At 39.2% G+C, this 9,444-nt stretch overlaps 1 pseudogene; it reads left to right on the top strand.

The window, feature by feature from the left end:
* Nucleotides 1-7,761: 7,761 nt before the first annotated feature.
* LOC100138618 (CD2 antigen cytoplasmic tail-binding protein 2-like) lies at nt 7,762-9,236 on the top strand (annotated as a pseudogene).
* Nucleotides 9,237-9,444: the final 208 nt, after the last annotated feature.

Raw genomic sequence — 9,444 nt, 5'->3', positions numbered from 1 at the left:
ATGCTAGTAAAGTAATGCTCAAAATTCTCCAAGCCAGGCTTCAGCAATTCGTGAACCATGAACTTCCTGATGTTCAAGCTGGTTTTGGAAAAGGCAGAGGAACCAGAGATCAAATTGCCAACATCTGCTGGATCATCAAAAAAGGAAGAGAGTTCCAGAAAAACATCTATTCCTGCTTTATTGACTATGCCAAAGCCTTTGACTGTGTGGATCACAATAAACTGTGGAAAATTCTGAAAGAGATGGGAATACCAGACCACCTGACCTGCCTCTTGAGAAACCTATATGCAGGTGAGGAAGCATCAGTTAGAACCAGACATGGAACAACAGACCGGTTCCAAATAGGAAAAGGAGTACTTCGAGGCTCTATATTGTCACCCTGCTCATTTAACTTCTATGCAGAGTATATCATGAGAAACGCTGGGCTGGAAGAAGCACAAGCTGGAATCAAGATTGCCGGGAGAAATATCAATAACCTCAGATATGCAGATGACACCACCCTTATGGCAGAAAGTGAAGAGGAACTAAAAAGCCTCTTGATGAAAGTGAAAGAGAAGAGTGAAAAAGTTGGCCTAAAGCTCAACATTCAGAAAATTAAGATCGTGGTATCCAGTCCCACCACTTCATGGGAAATAGATGGAGAAACAGTGGAAACAGTGTCAGACTTTATTTTTTTGGGCTCCAAAATCACTGCAAATGGTGACTGCAGCCATGAAATTAAAAGACGCTTACTCCTTGGAAGGAAAGTTATGACCAACCTAGATAGCATATTCAAAAGCAGAGACATTACTTTGCCAACAAAGTCCATCTAGTCAAGGCTATGGTTTTTCCAGTGGTCATGTTTGGACGTGAGAGTTGGACTGAGAAGAAAGCTGAGTGCTGAAGAATTGATGCTTTTAAACTGTGGTGGTGGAGAAGACTCTTGAGAGTCCCTTGGACTGCAAGGAGATCCAACCAGTCCATTCTAAAGGAGATTAGCCCTGGGTGTTCTTTGGAAGGAATGATGCTAAAGCTGAAACTCCGGTACTTTGGCCACTTCATGCGAAGGGTTGACTCATTGGAAAAGACTCTGATGCTGGGAGGGGTTGGGGGCAAGAGGAGAAGGGGATGACAGAGGATGAGATGGCTGGATGGCATCACTGACTCAATGGACATGAGTTTGAGTGAACTCTGGGAGTTGGTGATGGACAGGGAGGCCTGGCATGCTGCAATTCATGGGGTCGCAAAGAGCCGGACATGACTTAGCGACTGAACTGAACTGAACTGATCAGTTTTGTTTGGTCAAATTTGATTTATAACAAGATCTCTTATTTACTATCTATACTTTGAAGAGGAAATGTAAAACTACTCTTCTGTCTAGTGGATAAACCCCATAGTCCAGGAACGGATAATAGAGACAACCTCTCTCCTGATGCTTATAAGGACTGTGGAACCCAGTCTCTAGTGACTGTCATTTCGTTTCTTGTCATAGCTCTTTGCTTAGCCCTCCCAAAGTGATTTTCATCTCCTACATTTTTTCCCCTAAAACTCCAATATAGGTTGTTCTGGCCTGTTGCTTAGACTAAAGTGCACCAATTGTCTTTCTGCTTAGTCTTGATTGTCAAGACTCTGCTATTTCCCTTTTTCTGGCTTCTGAGCACTACGTTCTGTGGCAAGTTCATGTGACTGAGCTTTTTTCCTTAGGAGTTCTTTTCCAAGAGACTCTGAGGTCCTTGATAAGAACTGACTCTTGGCAAATGTGCCTCACAGTCCTTCCAGATGTACCCAGAGATGTCCAATTAGTAGAGTAATACCAGCTTAGACTTCAACTGGGACTATTCACTACACTTACAATAACTCTATGTCTGACAAAGATCAAGGGTTATCTTTTTACAGTTAACTGAGACTGAGAGGGTAAGACTTACCCAAAGGCACACTGTTGAGAAAGTGGAGAGGCAGAACTGTATTCTAAGGGTAATTTGTACTCACCAACAGGAAAACCAACCAAAAAAAAAAAAAAAAAACAGTAAATTTTGTACAATAAACATAATAACAAAATCACTAAACCAATTGTATGCAGATAATTTAGATATTTAACATCTTTGTATCTTCACTTTGACCCCAGGGTCTAATCATTAGTAGATGTTTACTACATATCTGTCGATTGTCTCATGGGTATGCTGACTACAGCAGGGCCTTATCTCATGTTAAACATTTCACAACAGACACTGTTCGGGTTGTCAAACTAAATATCTTCCTTTAGCTTCAAACAACTCACACTGAGTGCCAGAGATGCATTTCATAATCAAAAATGAACCCAGAAGTGGAGCATTTAGAAGGGTCCATTAGAAACATACCAGGGCTTGAAACCTTCCAAGTACAGAAGGGAAGTCATGCACATATTCATCCCCCAAATAGCCTCACAGCCCAGAGCTAGCAAAAACTGGTAAGATACTCTAGGATAATGTGCAGCAATTACACTATCAGTCTTTTGTTAAGACTATTAATGCACCACCTTTTCAAAAAAAAAAAAAAAGCATTGGAAATCCAAGTCTCTGCCAGCTTGTGCCCATGGAAACAATTCTGCCTGCAGAAACTGTCCCACCAGGGAACAAGATAGCATAGCTCCAAGGTGCTTCTCCAAGCACAGTGTAAGTTCAAAATGACTTATCTCGCCCTACAATTCACTAGTGGCCCATAATTTGACCATTTTCTTCCCACAATCACTCCTTTATCCCCTAAGAAAGGGAAAAAAATTAAACTTTAGACCCCCAAAGCAAGGGAAATGATGGGTCAGTCTATCTGAACAAAAAATAAGTGATTGACTGGCTAACTTGTTCTGCGATAGTGGCAGAGGGGAAGGATTTATTGCTCGTCTCAGGCATCCTTCAATCTGACCTGCAAAGTGAGCAGATGTAAAGTAACCTTAGCTTGGTGCTGATGGTTCTTTGGCTCAACTCCAAAGCCACTTCCATTATTTTCATTTTACAAACAGGACACACACCTGTCTTTGCCATACCAAGGTCACTCAATATCGAGACCATTAAATCCTCTCTAAAATAAAGCCCCATTAGCAAGACTAATTAAACAATGCCTGAATACACTAAGCAGTGCTTTTGCTTTAGAAATGCTTTTTCACTGTTCTGGCGCTCCTTAGCAGAAAGCTAGTTGTCAATAAGGAAGAGTGTTTGCATCATTAGGTTAAAACCCTTCCTTCTCCTCCTTCAACACCCCCTGTCACTTACACACACACACCACTACCACCATAAACTTAGGTCTAGACAAGTCTGGGAAAGACTTAGACTTTAAGATCTAGAGTTTGGTTTATTGCAGCAGTTAGCATTTCAGCCTATAAAATGCTTCTCTCTCATTTTCTAGCACTCCCTATGAACCGAAGTGAGCTCCCATTCCATAATTCCACAGGCTGCGTCATTATGCATGGCTCACAGTACTTTAGGGAAAAGGTGAAATGTAAACAGTTCCATCCGAGCACACATTATCAAACAGAGCCTGCAGTATGGGCAGGTGGTGGACAACCTTGGACAGGACATCAGTGTTTAAGGTGGAAACTTCTCCCACAAAATATGGCAAGGAAGGAGGAAGAAGACAAAGAATTATACCCAAAATCTCATAAAGCCAGGGCAGGTTAAATTCTTACTGCTGGTGTCACCCTGTGTCAGATTTTGACAAGATAAAAGTAATTCCCTTCAAACAAAATTTTGACATACAGGAAGGAGGCTTCTCTATCTACCTGACACCAATACAAGTAGGACTAGACCATCCTCGTGTTGTGACATGATGCTCTTAATTTTCTATGGCTCTAGTCCAGTCAGATTGATCTCAACATATACTGCCTGCAATGGAGAGTAGCAACATTTCATTCTATTGCTCAGGAACTTTTAATGAGTTCAGATAAAATGAGAGTAACAGGACAAAAAATAAAAACAATGTCAGCCACCAACTCTCTACTACCCTACTTCCCAGGCAATTTTAACCCTTCACTATTTTATTAAAGTCACAACTAGCCAGATAATGCTCAATAAATAACATTCATTCCTACCTCTGTGCCTTTATTCACTCTGGTTCATACGTCTTCCTTTCAAAAGTCTATCTTGCTGCTATATTTAGTCTCTCTCACCCTCTCCATGAAGTCTTCCTTTCCCAAACTTCTGGGGTAGTGGTTTTCAAACCTTAGCATACCTCAGAATCCCCTGTAGGGCTTGTTAAAACTAAGATTCCTGAGCCTCACCTGCAGTTTGAATCAGAAAGTTTGAGGCCTGAAAATTTGCATTTCTATCAAGTTCCCTGGAATGATGCTGATGCTGCTAGTGGTTTAGTATATCTAGCACTGGACTGTGTATTTTATATAGTCATTTATTGTTCTTCAATTAATTTATGAACATATTATATAAGATTTTATGCTGGAATAAACAGAAAACCCAATGCAAACTGACTTAAACAAAAAGTAGATTTATTTTCTCACTTAACTGGATCATCCAGATATTGGTTGACCCAATACTTCAATGATGTTTCAAGGACTCAATTTCCTTACATCTTTCTGCTCTGACATCCTCAGTGTCAGCTTTATCCTAAAACTGGTTCTTCTCTTGGCAATCATACAGTTGCCAGCTACGATTAAGACTACATATTTCTTATTAATCTCCAAAGGGACACACAGACATCTTAGCAGTATTCCAAACAAAAGAATTAAAACTCACCCTCATTAGGTAACCTGAAACACATAGTCTATGAAGGACAGGGGTGGATATAACGAGGAAAATTTGAGTCTTGTTAGTAAGAGAATGTATCCTGTAAAGGCACCCAGCAAATGTCTACTACACAACTCAGCCAGAGTATAAAATCAACTAGGGCAGTGATGGCATCATCTGTAGCTCTTCTACCACACAGGGAACATTCAATAAAGGGATGACTTACTGCTTTTCAAAAAAAAATTCTACCAATTGATCGGGATATAGCCTTATAATATAGACAATCACTTAACTGAGTTCTGTTCCAGATCAACCAACTGTTTGTATTACACACAAAATATGTTGGTAAGAGCATTCTGTATTTTTCTTATATACATCTACATAAGCAAGCAAGAGTTCAGACTTTTATGTTAAAATGGAAAAAAAATTTGTTTACCATGAAAATACCTAATTCTCTATTTTTAAAAATTTTATGGAAGTACAGCTGTATAGGAAAGTGACTCAGTTATACATAAATATTCTTTTTCATATTCTTTTCCAATATAGTTTATCACAGGATATTGAACATAGTTCCCTATGCTATACAGTAGGACCTTATTGTTTTCCATTCTATGTGATAGTTTGCATCTGCTAATCCCAAACTCCCAATCCTTTTCTTCCCATCTAATTCCATTTAAAATTAATTTTTTATCCAAAACATTCATGAAAAACTAACTCCACGACCTCAACCAAAAGTTTGGGGTCTGACGATGAGGGTAGCTCTTATGGCCATGTACTATTGTAATTGTTAGAAAACTCTATTTTATATATTGAACTAAAAATCAGTTTCCTTAGAACTTTAACTTATTGATCTTCATTCTACTATTAGGGGCTATGCCAAACAAATCTTTCTTAGGGTACTGCCTGAACCTTAGGACATATGTTCAAATGTAGGTGTCTTATACACTGGAAATTAACAAGAGCATTTTTCATATGCTACTTCAAAGAAAAACAAATTTGAGAAAGCATGGTAAGTGGTTATATTAGTTTCCTGGGCTACCATAACAAAATTCCACAAACTAGGTGGCTCACAACAAAAGAAATGTATACTCTCACAGTTCTAGAGGCTAGATGTGCAAAATTAAGGTGTTAGCAGGACCATGCTCTTTCTGAAAGCTCTAGGGAAGAACCTTTCCTTTCCTCTTCCTAGTATCTGGTGGTGGCCTGCAATTCTTGGCTTTTCTTGGCAGCATCACTCCACTCTCTGCCTCGATCATTACATGGTCTTTTTCCTGTGCTCCTCTTTTGTATCTCTGTGATGGAAAAAGAGTCAAGAAAGATTCAAAAGGTAAGGACTCACATCCACCACTGTTGGCTCTGAATGGCTCTGAAGATGCAGGAAGCAGGCCACAAGCCAAGAAATGCAGGTGACCTCCACAAGCTGGATTGTCTATCAGCTGATAGCCAAGAAGGAACTGAAAGGAGATGAATTCTACCAATAATCTGAGTAAGCAGAAAATGGAATCCCCCCAAAGCTTCCAGAAAGGAATCCTTCAGGAAACTTTAGTCCAGCAAGAGCCTTGTCAGACTTTTGACCTACAGAACCATAACATATTGAATTTGTGTTGTTTTAAGGCACTAAGTTTTTGGTAATTTGTTATAGCAACAATATAAAACTAATACAGTAGGTTAATAATAGTTATTTTATTATCATCATCATAATCTCTACCACTACCACCCACAGACCAAAAAGACATTAAGTCTCAGAATGATTAAGTATTATTCTTAAGGTCACATAGGTAGTAAGAAGCAGAGCAGGAATTTAAACAGAAGTATGCCAGACAGCTGAGGCCATGTTTATCACAATGCATCCCAAGAAACAGTGAGATCCCAAAGAAATAAATCTTAGAAGAAATAAAAATGACATTATCCCTGTGCATCACACAGAGCATTTACAGTGATGCCAATAAATATAGGCAGGCAGATTTTCTGATCTTTGAAAATATCTGACTTCAAAAGCAGAGTTGGCTTTTAGAATAACATTAGAATAACTATAGCATGAGCAAATGTTTATTTGTAAACCTTCTCTCCCTTTCTTTTCCTTAATAACTCCTTCATCCCTCTCTCCAATATCCAACCAATCTAAAATATCTTCACAGAGCAAATGGCCAAGAATAGACAAAATGATCCTGAAAAGCTGAGGAGATTTGCTCCCCTCTCCAAAATCTTAAAAGCTTATAAAGTGACACTAACTAGGATGAGATAAGAAAATAGACCGATGGAATGGAGAATCCAGAACATAAAACTTTGCATATATGAAAACCAGATATATGACAGAGTTAGCCACTAAAGATCAGAAGGGAAATAATGGACTCTTTTATAAATGGTTCTGGGCCAACTATTTATATGGATGAAAAAATAAAACTGAATCCCTACATCACACCATACAAAATCAGTTGCAGATCAATTAAAGAAGGTTTCATTTGAAAGGTGAAAGTTTAAAAAAAAATTTTAAGGGAAAATATTTTTTAGGATCTCAGGTTAGAGAAAACATTCTAAGTATATCAGTAAAATGCCTATCATAAAGAAAAGACTGATAAATCTGAAGCATCGAAATTGAGAACTTGTGTATCACAAGACACCACAAAGTAGTTAAAAAGCAACTTATAAACTTAGAGGAGATGAAATTAAGTCATGTAACTGGCAAAGAATTAGTATCAGAAAGACATGAACAATCCCTATAAATAGGGAAAACACAAATTGTGCAATAGAAAAATGGTCCAATGATATGAACAGGTTTTTGACCAAAGAAGAATTCTAAGTGGCCTATAAAACATGGGCTTCCCTTGTGGCTCAGCTGGTAAAGAATCCGCCTGCAATACAGACCTGGGTTCGATCCCTGGGTTGGTAAGATCCCCCTGGAGAAGGGAAAGTCTACTCACTCCAGTATTTTGGCCTGGAGAATTCTATGGACTGTATAGTCCATGGAGTTGCAAACAGTCAGACACAACTGAGCGATTTTCACTTTCTTTCACTTATAAAACATGAAAAGCAGGTGGTGGGTAGGTGGCCTGGATGCAGCCCTAGAGAAAACCTCTCTCCCTTTCTTCCCCCATCTTTTCCAGATCCTTAGTTTGGGGACAGTCCTTCTGTCCAGTCATGCCAAAGAGGAAAGTTACCTTCCAAAGTGTGAGAGATGAGGATTAGGAGGATAAAATCAGTGTCCCCAAGAAAAAATTAGTGGACCCTGTGGCTGGGGTAGGGGGTCCTGGGAGCCACTTCGAAGGCAAACACTCTTTGGACAGTGATGAGAAGGAGAATGATGATGAAGGGTCCAGCAAATATGACATATTGGCCTCAGAGGATGTGGAAGGTCAGGAAGAAGCCACACTCTCCAGTGATGGAGGTGTGAGGATCATACTCATCAAGCTGCAGGAGGAGATAGAGGAAGGTCACTTTGAGGCTGATGGCAACTATTTCTTGAACTGGGATGCTCAGATCTGAGACAGTTGGCCGGACAACATTGATTGGGTGAAGATCAGAGAGCAGCCTCTGTCAGACTCAGAGGATGATGACAGCTTGGCCAGATTCCAATGAGCACCCAAGCCCTACTGGAGGGAAGTCTAGAGCTAATGTTGCCAAGAGAGACAGTGGCTGGACACTGAGGCATCTGGGAACTTGAGGGGGAGGCAAAGGGGGCAAAACGCGGGCTAGGTAGCCCAGTTCCCCTCATGAAGGCTACTTTCAGGATGGGATTTATTGCTGGAAGCCGGATCCTCCTTGTCACCAGTTCTAGAAATCCAAACAGACTGACTTTGACCTCTACATCTGAGCCTACTGAGGGTGGTCCCTTCTTTCCTGGACTTTGTGGAGGAGGCTCTGGCTGTGTCAGGCAGTGAGGATGTTGGGGCCCACTTTTCAGTCAACTTCCTTTTCCCAATAAAAGTCTTTAGCTGTGTGTTTGGAGGGGAAACAAGAAAAGCCGCAAACCAATTTTAAGCAGAGAAACACAAAATAAAAACATAATGATATGAATTTTACAACAAAATTTATAATAAATTAAAAGTCTGTTAATAAACGTTGGTGAAGATGAGGAGTAACAAAACTTTTACACTCTGCTGATACACTGATATGAATTCTTTGGAAAAGCTGAATATGCTTATTCTCTATCATCAAGTAACTTCCTCTCCTATACACATACCCTAGAAAAATTCTTGAACATGTACAAGAAACATCTACAAGAATGTTTCAGGGAGGGAGACTCAAGGAAGGAGACATAGGTATACCTATGGCTGCCTCGTGTTGATATATGTCAGAAACCAACACAATATTACAAAGCAATTATCCTCTAATTAAAAATAAATGTAAATAAAGAAGAAAAATGTTTCACAGCAGCATTTATAATGCCAAAACCTGAGAACAAACCACTTACTCATCAATAGGAAAAACTTAAATTATAAAATATGTGTACAATGGAATACTGAAAATGAATAAAATACATGCAATGACATAAAAGGATCTCTGAAATATACTGTTAATGAAATAAAGAAAGTCACAGTATTATTCCATCCCTATGAAGTGAAAAACATGCAAATATAAACAATATCTTTATAAATATATATATATATATATATATATATATATATATACACACACACACATACATATGTATGTGATTTTTAAAACTGAAAAGAGCAAGAGGACAGTGAACACACAGTTCGGTACAGTTCCTTCCTATCATGAGGGTACAGCAGTTTTCAAGTGCACTGATAATGCT

The sequence above is a fragment of the Bos taurus genome, chromosome X (assembly GCF_002263795.3).
Source record: "Bos taurus isolate L1 Dominette 01449 registration number 42190680 breed Hereford chromosome X, ARS-UCD2.0, whole genome shotgun sequence".
NCBI lineage: Eukaryota > Metazoa > Chordata > Mammalia > Artiodactyla > Bovidae > Bos > Bos taurus.
Note: the sequence above shows the minus strand (reverse complement) of the source record. Positions and strands in the feature narration are given on the sequence as shown.